We start from the raw sequence: 17,102 nt of genomic DNA on the forward strand, positions 1-17,102 counted from the left end.
CTCAAAGATGGTCGGGAGGAGGGAACTGGTGCCACTCATAGCTCATCATGTCAAAAGGGGCTCATGTGTCATCAGTGATGAATGCTAAGCCTATAGAAATGCTCTGCCGCAGCTGGGATACAGGCATTTCACAGTAAATCACAATGTCTCTTATGTCCATGCTGAGACAGGGGCCCACACCCAGCACATTGAAAGGGCATGGAGGCCATATAAACAGACAGTATGGAGATTAACCGCACCAAGCAGCTGCTCATAGACCACCTTTATGTCATTGAGTGGCAAGCGTGGCTTAAAGGAAAGTATCGACATGGTCTGCTAAGCAGGCTAGTCCATGACATGAGACTGATATACAGGTAGACTAACAGGCAGTAGGGAGACTGATAAGACAGAAACAGACAGGGATAGACAGAAAGACAGTGGGGAGACTGATAGACAGACAGACAGACTGTATCAACTGACGGGTAGACTGACACAAGTAGACTGACATACAGGGAGATTGGCAGATTGGGTAGATAGACGGGTAGGCTGACGGAGCGGATAGACTGAAACACACACACACTCAAAAAAATGATTCAGGCCCTCTGTAAATGTGGCACATATAAATTGTGTTGGCTTTTTATAATTTGTTTTACTTCAATGGAAATGCATTAACATTTAATTGATGTAATTCAATTATTATTAATAGTGGTGAAAGTGATACATATCAATTGTTTTATTTAAATGTATTTAATTAAAACATATGCAAATATTTTCCATTGACCTTAATGAAAAATTATTAATTGTGATTTTTAAAATTATATACATTTAAAACCTATGCATTTTTATTTAATTAATCTAACTCAAATGTAATTAATTGTATTTTTTGAAAATATATTCATTCAACATTTTGCATTTAGATTTAATTCATGTAACTCAAATCTTATCAATAATGTCATTTGAAAACGCAAAGGACTTTAATTTAGGTGAAGCCACACCTCTTCCTGTTTTGTCCTCCATGTCACGGAGACACGAAGATTGCGGTTCTGCTCGATTCTTCCTGGATGGAGAACATTATTCTGTAAGTTTGTTTTGTTTCTGGTCATTTAGAACAAGTATCTTTGTTGTCAAATAGTATGTATTCTGTAAAATTGATGAAAATGTACAAAAGCAGTGATAATGACGAGGCTAGTTCAGTTAGGGTTGATGGGTTAGTGTTCGCTGTCGGCGGGAACAGTGAATTTTGGAGTTGGCGTTGATGTCGCATGTCGGGGATGTGTTCTACGTTGGCCGTCAACATCTGTGCCTTCTCTCTGCATTTGGGTTGCTGTAAACAGTATATCTGCATATTTTAGCTAAATTGGGCTTTGTAGAAGCGTAGTAAGGGCATTATTAATGCAGCTACAGAACGACAGAGAATGGCCTTTTAGCAAAATGGTGGCGCCCGATGTTAAACGTAATGACAGACACTTTCACCTCGACTTTTACTTTTATTTGTCATCTAATTTGGCGTGTTTGTTACTGAAAGTGCAGAATAACTCTGTAGTGGTATTTCCATCCCCACTCTGTTCATTTGAATGCCGCTGTGCGTACGTATTACTACTCGTATAGTTCAATGTACTATCTACTGCAGACATAAGCAACTGGCGGCCCAGGGGCCACATGCGGCCCTTGGTCTAATTTTATGCGGCCCCCAAAGTAAATGTACAAAATGACAGAAAATACGCAAAACAAGAGCAAGAAAAAATAAAAAATAAAAAGAATTACAACATTGCAGGAAAACACAGTAAACTACAAGATAATAAAAACATAATATAATCCAAAAACACTACAAAAATAAACAAAACAACAACAGACATACACAAAATTACTCCGAAAAACATACAAAATTACAGAAAATGACAACAAAAGATATGATTTTATGTATTACTAAGACATTTGGATAGATCTTTTGGTCTTCAGTCAAAAATCAATTTTCTGTTTTATGTGTTTATTTGTCTTCACTTTAGTGTCACATAAACCCAAGGTGGGAGTGCATCTTAAGGTGCATGATGCTGTACCTAGGAGAAAATCCAGACCAACTCATCAAGGACTATCTGGCAAGTTAGTTTAACACTGACTGTTTCTTATAGTGTAGGAACAGTTTTGTCCTATGTAACTGAACACTTGGTTTACTTCTCTAAAACTGTAGTTGATAATCTGCTTTCACATATGTCCCACTTAAAACAAACCAAACTGAGTCCTCTTTAAGCGGACAAAGGAAAATGGGCTCTTAAATAATTCCACAGTTTAATAGAAGGCTACATAATAATTTTTTAAAGTGCATGAACCCCATTCAGGGTTTGTTTTGTCTGTACTTTATGGCTTCATACTTTTAAACAAGGTATTAATTAAAGTAACCAAACAGATGTATTACCACAATTTTAGCTTATTCAGCTAATTAAATCTGAACCAACACAAAGACTATCTTATTCAGTAATTGAATTGAAGATGATTGAATCTCACGCTCGGTAACTGTAGACAAAGAGTTACCTGCACCATCATCACCACCACCTTCACCTGGTCCGTTCCTTCAGATGTCCGGGCAACATGCATGACTTTAACTTTTGGTCGTGTTCCCGTCCTTTATTTTGAACATTTATGAATAGTTAGTTATTCGTCATGTGTCGAGATTAATCTAATAATCGATGTACAGTATTGGCACACTTCTAAAAATAATACACTGTTAATCAACTCTACAGTTTCTGTCTATGTAACAAAAATAAAAAAGGCAGGATTCAGGTACATTTTCCTTATTTTAGATTAGCATTTTGATACAACCCCACTTTAAGAAACGAAAATAATCTTTAAAAATGTTTTGTTTGTGTTTTTTATATTGTTTCCCTCTTGTGTTCAGCATTTTGCTTATAATGTTGTGTGTTTGTGTTTCATAGACTCAACAGCTGCCGAGAGTGCAGTGAAGGACCTAGAGGACGTCATTGTCATGGGAATCTTCGCAGCTCGAATAAATGAAAGTGGGGAGTCTCAGGATGTTGGCATTGTCATTGAAGGCATCAATGTTGTAAACAATCTCCGTAGTGTCATCCATGGATTTGTAATGCTGTTCGGACTCTTTTATGCTCTTGACTTGAGCTACCCTTTAGATGTTCAAGTACACATTCGAGTTCATCCAGAAAATAATTATGAACTTGGATCCCCACAAGATCAATACAAAAATTGAGCAGGTGAAAATCAAATTGTTTGCACAATAAATGAATACTTAATCCACTAGGGAAAGTTGTGCTGGTTTTGCTGTGTGGCCGTGTTCGTCAAAGAGAAGCTGTTAATGTTCAAAGTACCCTCACTCTACTTTGTTTTTATTGACTTCTGAAAGATTGCTTGCAGATTTCTTTTGATACATTTAAAAAGAAAAGTCTTCGTATGCATCTTAGAAACATGTTGAAAAGAGAAAATATTATACTAACAGTTGTTTAAAAATTGTTGTTTGCATGTTTTAAAGAAATGCACTTTAAAATTTCATGTTGAAATAGAGTTGTGACCTCTTCATGTCATTTTTGTGATCATAATGATCTCTTGTTTTAAAAATGTAATGTACACTGCAATGTATGTACACTTAATTTTTTTGCACTAAAAAAATAGTTACATTAATAAAAAACTGAAGAACCATACTTTTGTCTGAATTGTCTTGGGGATTTAGAACAATATTTAAGTTGACTATATTAAAAATATTAATTTATATTTTAGATAAAAATGAGTTGCACCAACACATTTTAGTTAAGTTAGTTTGAGTTGGATGAATGTAAATCAGTTAGGCTTATTAAAAGTATTTATTTCATTTTAGCTAAATTTAATAAAATTGAGTTTGACTAATTGTAAAACATTAATTGCATAGAATGTATTTTGTTTGAGTTGGGGCTACATATAAACAATGTGTGGAAAAACTGCCTACAAATGAATTGTGTTCAATTGACAGATTATTTTTTTGAGTGCATCCACACACTGCTGCTACGTTCATGCCCCCTCACCATAGAGTCATGATACTGTTTGTTTTTGTTCAAAGTGCTTCTCTGTGCGACTTCAGAGGTTATCTGTGATCATTTATGTTAAATAAAATGTGTACAATTCTTTATATGTGATTGCTTCAACTACATTTCAGCTAATGGTGGTTAAGTAATGCTTATGTGTTACCTAAGAAATACATATGTTACATTGAACAATAAGGGTCCAAAAAGCATTCAGTAATTGTTAACTATGGTTAAGTAATGCTTATGAGGCACTCCTATACAGTTAATAAGGTTTATGTCAGGTTACTAATGTCAAGTAATCCCTTACTTCAGATTTGGTAAGAGCTACCTGATGACCTACACAGCACAGCATTAGTAAATGATTACTTGAGACTGTAAATAATTGTAATTAATGCCCATTCAGGTAACATGTACACCATTAGCGAATGATTAGTAGATGTATTAGGTAGCTGCTATTTAATGCTTATTCAATCCATAGAAACACCTTTAGTAAATGATTACTAGAGACATTATTAACATTTTACTAATATATTAAGTACTGCATTAATTAATACTAAGTAACGGATGCATAAGGATAACTAATTGCATTATGTAAGAGTAGCCAATAATTAACTGCTTATTAATGCATTTACTAATAAGTAATACATTATAATGTATATTTAAACATTAATAAACTGTTAATGAATGCTTAACTCATTCCGTGCCAGCCATTCTCAGATTTTCTACCCCCTCAATGCCAGCCGTTTTTGAGCATTTTGACTGATTTTAAAGACCCACAGAATATTTTCTACTATGACTATCTGAAATCTGACACCAGATTCTGAAAGATTGAAGCCTTTACTTTCATCCAAAAAAAAAAATTGTTTCTGGCTTGTTTCATTTTAATCAGCCATTGAATAGAGCAAGTTTTACACAAATATTCAGTTGCAGAGCAAAAAGCTGGGAAAAAAGCCTTTTTGTTAAAAAAAAAACCCTGTCAGTGACTTTAAAGCTATTTTTTTTTTTTGCTTTAGTGACAACTCTAACATCTGAACATCGGTTCCTTATATAAAACTTAAAAAAAAACACAGACCAGGCTTTTGATGGCAAAATTATTATTATTTATCTATCTGGGTCAGAGTTGAATGGATTTCTTACTGTATTTTGGCGTTCCTCCAACTTTTTCTCCCGTCAGTCTGTACACATGCAACTTCCTCCTCCTCCCAGACATACAGAGTGTCACTGCTTACCCCGTTTTTTATGGTTTTATCTCACAATCGCCACATTATCCATGAATTCCACACTTGCTCTGGTCAGTGTGCGCTGCTGGGAACGTCAGCTCTGTACGTAGCGCCATTGTCTGTCCCGTTAACGCCTTTCCTCTCTTCCTCTTAGCTCTGCTGAGCATGGATGATCTCTCATCCAAAGGTGCGCTGCTACCTCTACATGTCACCTATTATTTTGCTATCTGGCTCACAGGCTGGGGGTATTTTTTACCCACCTCCACAACCCCCCCTCCTCCCCCCTCCCCCCGACACGCAGGGATGACCTGTTTGGCCCGGTTAGTTGATGGTTTTATCTCACGATCACAACATTATCAATAATCCACTCAGGTCCACATGTTCTGTGTTCGTATGTGGTGCTGTGAGCTGCTGGATACGTCACTTCATAGCGCTATAATCTGACTTCTTTTCCTGCTTCTTCCTCCTTTGCTGGGTAGCATCAGTGGCTAAACTCTCATCTAAAGGTGCACTGCTGCCATTATCAGGACACAGTTGGTCACTACAACACCCCACAGCTTAGATATTGATGAGGGACCTTCGCCAGGGTGTTTTCTAGTAATCCCCGTGAAAAAATGCAAATGACGAGTTTCTCGTCAATGGCACTGAGAGTTTGGATTTGAAATGACAAGACATCTCGTCAATGGCACTGAATGAGTTAATAATGCATTAAATGACATTAATTAAGGGACCCTTCATCTGTTCTGGCCTTTGAATATAACTACTCACAAGTCTATACTGTCATCTTTTTCATCTGGTTCATTTTTCTATTTTCATCATGCCATTGAAGTGAAATATTTAAATTGAAGACCACTAAAGAAGAAGCATTTTAATCAATAGAAGAATTAAACAACATTCAAACAAAGTCTTTTTTCAGAAATAACATGACCTGTTATTTTGGGGGGTATCTATATCCCTCAACCTTCAATATTCCTTTTAGCTTCACATAGTTGAAAAATAGAGTAGCTGCCTGGTTGGACTTGTTTTTCCTATTTTGTGAACTTGCCCTTTCCATTGAAGTTTTCTATCTATCAGGATTTCCAACATCGATGGCAGGCGTGCTCATTGTAAAATGTCACAGGTGTCAGACCGTGTTTGGTAGATTGTCCAGAAATAAAGTACAACAGATAAATAGTAGAAAAAAGCACAACAGCCCTATGTATCTTTCTCTAGATAAATGTTTGCTTTTCCAGAGTCTGCCTGTCGTCTCCCAAAGGCTGAGCTCACCGTACCTGTCCAGTATTTAAGCTCCTGGTCCAATCTAGCAGATGTTAAGATATTGTTTACTTCCTTGGTACTTGAACGTTTGCTGTCTCTTTATGCCATTACTGTGACCATTTGGTACATCCTTGACTTTCTCACATGCTTTAACCTGTCACACAGCTCAAGTTTAATGAGAGGAAAAAAATATCTGTCTATTATTTATCTTTATTTTTTTTTTATTTTTAAAAAAATTACATGAACACATGAATACATATCTCCTCTCAGACTGCAAAAAAGAAAGACAGAAAAAAGAAAATCAGAATATCACTCAGTTAAAGGCTTCAATTTGTCATTGTCCCAAAACAAGTATCATTCATCCCCAGATAATGTACATCCCTCCACAAAGTTCACAAATGGTCTCAATACCTCCTCAAAAACATCTTCTTTCCTTTTCAGTGTGTATGTTATTCGCTTCAATGCTAAAGCTGCCATCATTTGCTTTATCCAATGTACCGCACTCTCTTCCCTTCTCTTTCCATTTTAGTGCAATGAATCTCTTTGCTTGCAGCAAACCCATATCAATAAACATTTGTTCACATTTTTTATATCTTATATTTTCAGGGTATAATCCTAAAATGAGGAAACCAGGATCCAGTGAAACCAATTTGGATATGATTTCTTTATAGTTTGTGTTAATGCAACCCAAAAGATTCCAATTTTTTTTTTGGGGATATTTGGGTTATATTTATTCAATTTTACAGGTGTAATATATTCACGTTAACCACTTGTATTGTAGCAACCTTAATCTGGAATTAATGGTTTGTTTGTGAGCTTTTGTACAAACCAATTTCCATTGTTCCATGGACACATCCTTTCTTAAATCCTTTTTCCAAGCATTCAACCTTCCTTGCAAATTTTCGGATGATTTTGACATAATTCATGAATTTTTGATATTGTACCTTTATTTGAACTGCTTTTATTGATCATTTATTCTGTTTCAGATTTTAGTGGTTTGGTGGAACATTAAAGTCAGCAAAACAAAACAAAACAAAACAAAAAAAAACATTTAAAATGATCAGTAAAATCATTTAAAATCATCAACAAACACATTACATCAACAACATGACCAAAAAACTCCCTCTCAATCATATGCAGTAGAGAAAAATATAACAACTAAAAGCAGCATCACCATGTTTACTGTGAGCTCTGGGCTCCACTATCTGACCTGTATCTATAGATCTGAGAGACCTGCTGGGTTCATACCTGACAAACATCATACTGATGTATTCTGGACCAAACCCATTCACAGATTTATACACCAGCAGCAGAACTTTAAAGTCTATTCTGAGGCTGACTGGGAGCCAGTGTAAATATTTTAAAACTGGACTAATGTGCTCTGACCTCTTTATTCTGGTTAAGACCTGAGCTGCAGCGTTCTGAACCAGCTGTAGATGTTTGATGCTCTTTTGGGGGATTCCTGTCAGAAGACCATTACAATAGTCCAGTCTGCTGGAGATTAAAGCATGGACCAGTTTCTCCTGATCTTTCTGAGTCATTAAACCTTTCATTCTGGAGATGTTATAGAAGCTGTTTTTGTGATTTGATCTGACTGAAAAAATCTACTTAAGTAGAAGTACTGTTACTTTGATGGAATTTTACTTAAGTAGAAGTAAAGTTACTGGTGTAAAAATCTACTAGAGTAAAAGTAAAAAGTAGATCACTTAAAGGGGACATATCATGGTTTTAAATCCTTTCTTTTTACATATAAATCATACAGTTGTGGTCTATATAAAGCGGAACTGCAATGCTTGGGTCTGAATTCCTCATTATTATAGCTCCACAGACCCCTTTTCTACCCCTTTTCTGATGTGCTTCTGAGAGCAACTCGTTTTGGTGCGGTCTCTTTAAATGCAAATGAGACACTCCATACCCCGCCCCTTCTCGGTTCAACTCCACCCTGCTCGGCCATTTTTGTAGTTTGATAGAAGAGATACGGCTATGTAGCGGCACATAAACTTTTTATTCAGAGGTTATTTACAAAATGTCAACAACGTTAGACTTGTCCATCCAGCTTTACATGTTTGAGCCAGAGTCTGACCCAGCGGAGCGAGATGAAAATGATGATGAACCTGCAGAACCCTAACAAGTGAGCTAACACAAGTACCGAGCTAACGCTAGCGCCAAGCTAACAACACAAAATGCATTTTAATAGTCTTTTCGGAGACAAAAACGGCAAAATGAAATGACTAATGAAAACTTTAAACTTAAATTAAATCACGTAGGCCATATCATCAAGGATTTAAAACGAGCACACAGTGCTAACATATGAAGTCTGAAGACGGTGCAACTGCTAATGCTAACAAAACAATGACAGGGATGTCTTATCATCACACTTTTTAGCGTTATTTACAGCTTACCGAAGTGCTCTGTTCGTCGTCTCCAAAGATAGAAGGAATTGAACCCTCAATCAGACGAAGTCTTTCGGCAAATCCTTCTTTATACTGGCGGAGGTTGCTGAAGCAGTCATCCTTGAAGTGCTTCGCGCACACAAAAATGACCTTACCCACAGATGTGGGTACATTTCCATGAAAAATAAAACTCAACCAGACACTTTGAAAAGGTTCTGATGCTGGGAGACGGTGTAATGAAGCGTGTGGGTTACTACATCCAACAACTGAACATTTTGACTTATCCTCTCGTAACTTCAGCATCCTTAGACTACAAAATCACAGCGAGAAATAAAAATGGCGGATTGCTCGAAGTGTTGGACCTGGAGTCGATGTACTAATTTGGCAGTTCCGCGGCAAATACTGTGACGTTATTGTTCAAAAAACGTAATAGAGAATCAAAAAATCGAAACAGATTGAAAAATATGAGCAAAACAGAATATAAAGATATCTACGGAGCACCTGAAGAGACTAATTTGATTTTTTCTGTACTTCTAAACACTCTAAATATACAACAAAATGCATTTAAGGGCTAAAAAAGTGGATTTAGCATATGCCCCCTTTAAAATGTACTCAGAGTTACTTAGTTACTTTTTTTAGGGGGGGGCATCTCTCCCATGCAATAAACAAGTACAAAAATGTGTATAAAGATCAAACTAGGTTCTTTTTTTTAATTATTATTAAAGAACACCATTTCAAAATAACATGCATGAGAACAAGACATGGTGTGGCTAACCTGGATAAATAAAATAAAATAAATGTCAATTCGATGAGTTAAGTGCTTGTGCCAATACATCCAATGTGTCAGAGCATCCAATAAAACATTTTCCAGTAAGAGAACAATTCCCATCTTTAGGAATCTCTGAAAGCAAGAAATGCGTACAGTATATTATATAAAGTCTATAAAACTTTCTAGGTGGAATGTCAAAAATGATAATGAACAGATTACATTGATTATGCACAAATTGTGCATAATTGGTCAAATTCAAAATTTCCGATGCTTACAAAATGCTCCCTAGGTCCTCAATGAATCCTTTAACACGGTTAATATTACTCTGCTCTTGGAAAGTATTTTTTTTCAATTTTTTTTTAATCTGAATTCATAATCACCCCCACACTATTTACAGTTAATTGTTACCCTGATGAAGTTTAACAAAATGCTTTCTTAGCTACAGCATTACTCTAGATTATGTGTTCTTATCCAACCGTTTTACTCTGCTGGATCTTCTCTATGAAGCTTTGGACTTCTTCTGGCGTGTTGAACCTGTGGACTTGCTCATTGTATAACAGTATCAGTTTAGCTGGAGGTATAATGCCGCTTCTCAATCCTATCTTCCAGAGTTATTGCCATACCTCTTCAAACTTCTTCTGTTGTTTGTGCACCTCTGTGGTGATGTCCTCGTATAGAATCTCACCCTTTTGTTCTTGTACAAAATTTCCTTTTTTGATCTCGCAGCCATGAGTACCATGTCCTTCTGCTTATAGTTGAGAAAACACATACAGTAATTAGAGTTCTTGGAGATTCCTTAGGCTTTGTCTTTGGTTCGATGCGGTGCACTCTCTCAATAACCAAGAGGCTCCGTTTTATCCTTAGTACCTTTTCCAAGTCCAGGCATCATGGGTCAATTGCAATCTCCGTTTCCATACTTCGGAGCGTTTTATTACTTCAATTTAAGGATTTAGCAGAGTTCGCTACCGGAGCAGTTTAGAACACGACCGTTTGTTATGGTGATGTCATCGGAAGTCCCTATTATTTATCTTGTACTGACATGAGTGTATAGGCAGAAGGATGAAGAGTAGGGATGTAACGATTAAGCGTAAGGCAGTTAAAAATCGATTCATAGGTATCACGGTTGATATCTATTTTCTGAAAATTGAATCGCAGTACTTTTTTTTAACCAGCAGAGGGCGCTATCCACAAGTGTAGGCGGCGGGCGGAGTCTGCTAATACTTTCTTTCTGGCCGCCTTCTACTCTTAAATATGTTAATAAATGATTCATTACCCCTTTAGCACCGAAAGAAAATCTGTAATATTACTTGAATATCTGTAAAAATCACGTTTTTCTATTAGCTCTGTCTGTTAGCATAGCTTCTCTTCTTCACTGCAAGATATCTGCATGCCAACCGACCACTGTATTACCAGCGCCCTCTGCTGGTCCAAACAAATATGACGTAAATCATTGCAATCACGTTTTTTTTTTTTTTTAAAGTCCAATTGTTAAGGCACAAAATACATTTTCAGGTGCACTTTTAAAAAGAAAAATAACTATTATGCAGTTTTGCATTGTTTATTATAGAACCAAAATTTAAATTAATAGTTTTCATTTGTATTATTCCTTTATTTATTTAATTCAAGATTTATTTTTAGTTAAATTGCATTGTTTTGAATAGTTTATCAAGGAATTCTTTTGACAATGAAAAATAAAAGGAAAATAGTACCGTATTTTCTAGTTTTTTTCCCAAAAAAAAAAATTTTTCTACAGTCCTATTTTGTAAAATAAATCGTGAGAGAATCGTATCGTGAACCCAGTATCGTGAATTGAATCGTATCGGGAGTTGAGTGAATCGTTACATCCCTAATGAAGAGTAAATCAGGACAATAAATTATTCCATGTTATGGCAGGTATTCAATCTAAATCCATCAGAATGATGATTTGGGGGGAGTCTTCGGCTCTCCGGGGCTTGGTATTGTGGTGGGGGAGGTGGCCTGGGCTTCCTTGTCTCCCATTGGTGCTGCCGGCCTTGCTGGTATTTTGAGTCTAAGGCGGCACCTGGGTTCACAACAGTAGCTCTTGAACACACATTGGTCCTGGATACACTGGCATGCCTGAGACTTTGGGATAACCTCGTATTGGGCTTAACCTTAGATATGTTGATCCCAACTAACAGTCCTAGGTGTAGCTGGGTGTTATGTCACCCTAGTCAATCTCTCCACATGTGTCACCAGACTAGTTCAATACATTCACAACAGCAGCTTCACATCAACACACCCAAAACAGTTGACTCTACCAAATGTCCCCTCCCTCTTCCTTGTTCCTTTCAATTTCACCAAGGTGTAATGCTGCCCTCTCTTTTATTATCTTACACAAAAAAGATGATCCTTCTTTACACCAAATACATGTTTCTTTATAATGCTTCTATTAATTCAGTGTGTGTGTGTGTGTTGTATAAGACTTCCTCTTTGGCCATCGTCATTCCTGCTTTTTTCAGGCTGTAGATGTTAGTCCAAGGACACGTACAACACACAAACAATAATAGCAGCAAGTTTCATTGGGCATAACAGTAAAAAATAGGTTGAAGCTTTTAGAAATCCATCCACAATCCATGTGTTACAAGAGGAAATGGAACGGCTGCTAAGTACAGGGACTTGTTGATGTAGAGTGGACAGACAAAGAGGATGATAACAAAGCTGTAGAATTTCAAGGGAATCTATCAATGTGTGATGCTGAGCTTTAGGTCTTAAGTTGTTTGTAGGAACGTGTAGACTCTAATGCAAGGGTGGGCATTTTATTTTATTTTTTTTTCGGACGGGCCACATGAGAATCCTCAGATGTGTTGGGGGCAGAAAAGACAGTAAGTTGAAAAATACTCTTATATACTATAAGTAATAAAAAAAATCAAACGTCAATCATTTACAACATTGTCTCATTTTTGTAGGAGGAACAGGGGGTAATTAGTACTCAAAATTATTAATTATTAATATTAATATTAAAGTTCGTTGCCAGAGGTGCCATCTTGAATTGAGTTTTGAAGTGTTCTAGATCACTTTATTTTAATTAATTGTTACAGTTCCCTGTTTTTATAGTGGGTTCTTGTCATTAGGAACAGAGGTTTGATAATAATACTTCTGGGCAGTGTAAACCAATTTCCTGTCCTCGTGATACCTAATGGCACAGGATTGCATTTTTCAGTCTGAAATAACATATCTTCAAGAAATTCCCCGCGGACGTCAAGTGGAAGGTGTGTAATCATTGACAAGTTCTACATTGCGTAGGGAGTAAAAATATCACCCAAGGATAATCGTGTGATGATAGAGAAGTGACTTTGTCCAGAAGCTCGTAGCCTGTTGTAATGCTAACAACTGCTGATTTGGGAAGGTTGATTCTGGTGTATTTGCTCACGTTATTAATTAATCTGTGCAAACTGTTGTTTGGTTTCCTAGTTATAGATCTGTAGATAGTGCTGCAATATGTTAACTTCCAAAAATAGGCTATCTTAGCTCCAAGCTACATTAGCAATACGCTACTGAACAGTGAGAAATGCTTGACTATTCAAGGCTTTAGTGGGCAAAACAAATGTATTAAGTAGAAAATAATAGTTCTATGGTGGGTCAAAACAATGTTCACAAACAGAGCATTGCTTTCCTTGTGCTGTAAAAAATCTGTGATTTAAATAAACAACTCTTCACGGCTGGAAACATCAGCAGTTTGACCACCATTCATCAAAACATCGCAAAAATCACGGAAATAAACAACAATATAACAGGGTTATACATTTGCTTATTGTTAAGTATACATTGTATGTTTTACTGTTCAGTACATTATCTGCTTAAAATTAACATCTTAAAGAGTAGACTGTGCACTGTTTACTTTTATTTCAAATTATTGTGATAGTGCTCATCATATCCCTCCTAAAAGTTTCTTAAAATTAAAGTCTAATGTGCTAATTTATTTTTTTTTTTTCTTTAGGATGGCCCAGTCATCACATGATTTTTTTATAGAGTCAATTTGCAATATTTGTGAATATAATTGTCAAATATGAATATTTTGAATATATTCAATGTTGGTCTTTTACCATTATATACATTATATAAAGGCAAACATGGCATAGGTTTCAGACATATTACCTCATAAATCTACAAGAATTATAACTTCAATGACTTCATATTTCCATATTTGCTCATTTCCTAGACATTTTTACAATATACACTCAACTGAATCTAGCAAATGTAAATCTTGTCAGAAATTATGTTATTGGTAACAATTACCATTTTACATGTTTACAAAAAGACATTATTGAGACATTTCAAATGGATTTGTCCTGTGAAACATCTAAAGATCCTTGATATTTGGGAATAAGACAGCCCACACATGAATGACACACATTGAAAGCGGAACATCCCATATATGATATTCTTCATACCTGTCAAGTTTTGGATTTGAAAATAAGGGAAATTTTCTGGCGCCCACTACGAGCCGTCCCACCCACCCATCCAAGCTCTTGTATTTTAAGATAGATGTACAAGAAATCTAAAATACCCACTTGTCAGCCACTGACTAAATACAATCATGTGATTAGAATCTGGTAGGTCGACCTTTATTAACACTGAAATGCTGTGAACATTCCCACGAGGGCTGGACAATATGGACCAAAACTCATATCTCAATATATTTTCTCAATATGGTGATATGCAGTACGATATAAATCTAGATAATTTTATCAAATAGAGTCTGACCAGAAAGACAATTCGTGGTTAAATTTGCTGGTGCAAAATGCCACACAGGGACATTTATTAACAAACAGCTGCACAATATGTGCACTCATTAATCCATCTAACTGAGCTTTACATGTTCTGAGAAATAATAGCAGCGACTCCTAAAACTAGTATATATATATATATACTTATAAAAACATAAATGTGTATATGAAGCACATGTGTTTATTTTATATACTTATTTTTTAGTTTATATACAAGTTAACACGTTGCATATTTACTGTTAAATTCACGTTGCTTGTCTTTAAGTTAGACATTTACATTTTATTTTTATTACATATTTTCTTATAATTTTTCATGCTCACTCATGTAGTTCTCTGGTATTCACTAATGACTTATTAGACACATTTGTTACAGACTTTACATCCCTTTAACACTTTTTAAAGCACTGTATATTTGTGGCGCTTGTGATTGGCTGATTTTTCATGGTGACTTACGTGGTTCCTTCCGCTGTGGGAGACGTTAAAAAAGTTTGTTTTCGTTAATTTATTTGAAAGGCTACAAAAAAGAACTTGAATTTGATGACACATGATCATGTGGTCAACACATGCTAATTGCTCATTTCTTGCCACACATAAAGCATATTTAACCTGTACATTGGTGGTTAAATGAATATGTCCCCACACAATTAAATCTCTATTTTCTTCCAGAATAGTGTTTTTGTTGGTTTAGTTATCTTACCAGGGATATAAAACTTAAGGTTAGCCACAGGAAGTTGATGGTTTGTAGATGTTGCAGGAGGTGAAGTATGGGTGCTGAGTCAGTGCACAATGTGATTTATTTTAGGTTAACAAATTGTCATATCTTGATTTTATTTGTCATTAATCATTAATAGCCTCTATTGGTTGCAGTCTCAAGCCCTGTGTTGTTTATTTCCGTGATTTTTGTGATGTTTTGGTGAATGGTGGGCAAACTGCTGATGTTTCCAGCCGTGAAGAGTTGTTTATTTAAATCACAGATCTTTTAAAGCGCAAGGGAAGCAATGCTCTGTTTGTGAACATTGTTTTGACCCACCATAGAACTATTATTTTCTATTTAATACATTTGCATTGCCCACTAAAGCCTCAGATAGTCAAGCGTTTCTCACAGTTCAGTAGCGTATTGCTAATGTAGCTTTAACATTTGGAGCTAAGATAGCCTATTTTTGGAAGTTAACATATTGCAGCACTATCTACAGATCTATAACTAGGAAACCAAACAACAGTTTGCACAGATCAATTAATAAAGTGAGCAAATACACCAGAATCAACCTTCCCAAATCAGCAGTTGTTAGCATTACAACAGGCTACGAGCTTCTGGACAAAGTCACTTCTCTATCATCACATGATTATCCTTGGGTGATATTTTTACTCCCTATGCAATGTATAACTTGTCAATGATTACACACCTTCCACTTGACGTCCGCGGTGAATTTCTTGAAGATATGTTATTTCAGACTGAAAAACGCGATCTTGTGCCATTAGGTATAAAGAGGACAGGAAATGTGTTTACGCTGCCCAGAAGTATAATGGCGGAGTCATGACGTCACGTGAAAAGGGCCTATTTGGAGTGAGATGCATTTCAACAACCTGTGACGGAGTATGTGCATGCGCACGGCTGATGCACGTAAGTGTGTGTGAGAGAGAACCCACAAAGGAGGTTCTCTCTCATACACACTTACGGCGACCAGGAGGTAGCAAGTCTCACACACACACACACACATCTCAAAACACGCCCTCACCACACATAAGGTATTCATAATAAAAAATATACTAAATGAGTAAAATAAAACTAAAAATTAAACAATATTTATACAAAAAGTACACAAAATGACAACAGAAATGCACAAAAATATACAAAAAGGCTCCAAAAACACAGATGAAGTATAGGGCCCTATAAAATCACAGACAAAATCAAATGGACAGAATTGGCATGAAATGCGTCATTGTGAGAAGGAAGGAACCTTTTTCATGGGGAATACGTGTTTCTGGGGTGCCTAATCCACCTGAAACCCCATTTAAACTGCCAAAAAACTACGCAAATCATCACTGACTCCTAAATACGAAGCCCACCAGTGCCTGCTTAACTTTAATGTGCCTCTGTCCGTTTCTCTTGTAGAGCAGCCTCACCTTCTCAGTGTGTGTTAACATCTCATCAAAGCTACAGAAGATCCGTGGCAAAAGTTGAGTTGTTGTGGATGCGCTGGGTGCTCGGCTGCTTGGGGCTTCCACAGATGTGTGTGTGGGGGGCGGTGGCTGCCTCTCGGCCTGAGATCTTGGGGGTGTCTGGGGGGCTGCTCGGCCGTGGGGGGGTGGCCTGGGGATCCCGGGGCAGTTCCTGGGTTTGAGGTAGCGGTTTTTGCACATATACTGGTCTACGATGCACTGGCACGCCTTGGGATGTGGGATAAACCTCATACTGGGCTTAACTTTAGACACGTTAATCCCAAATACCTGCTTTAGGTACTACCATTCACTCATTCCCCCTGTCCACAGCCACCAACTTTATAGCTAAGCTTCACACTTGTCACTATACTGGCTTGATTACACAACATAATAAGCACAATATGTTCTACAACTTCACATCTCACCCTCACTGTAAAATAATCTATTCCTCCCCACCCTTTCTATTTCCTACCTTGAGTCTCTCCTACATGCTACAGACAGTAAATGGAAAATTTGTAAATTGTGGAAGCCAGGAGGGAGGAGACGGAAAGGTA

Source organism: Gouania willdenowi, chromosome 1 (genome assembly GCF_900634775.1).
Source record: "Gouania willdenowi chromosome 1, fGouWil2.1, whole genome shotgun sequence".
In the NCBI taxonomy this organism is placed as follows: Eukaryota; Metazoa; Chordata; class Actinopteri; order Blenniiformes; family Gobiesocidae; genus Gouania; species Gouania willdenowi.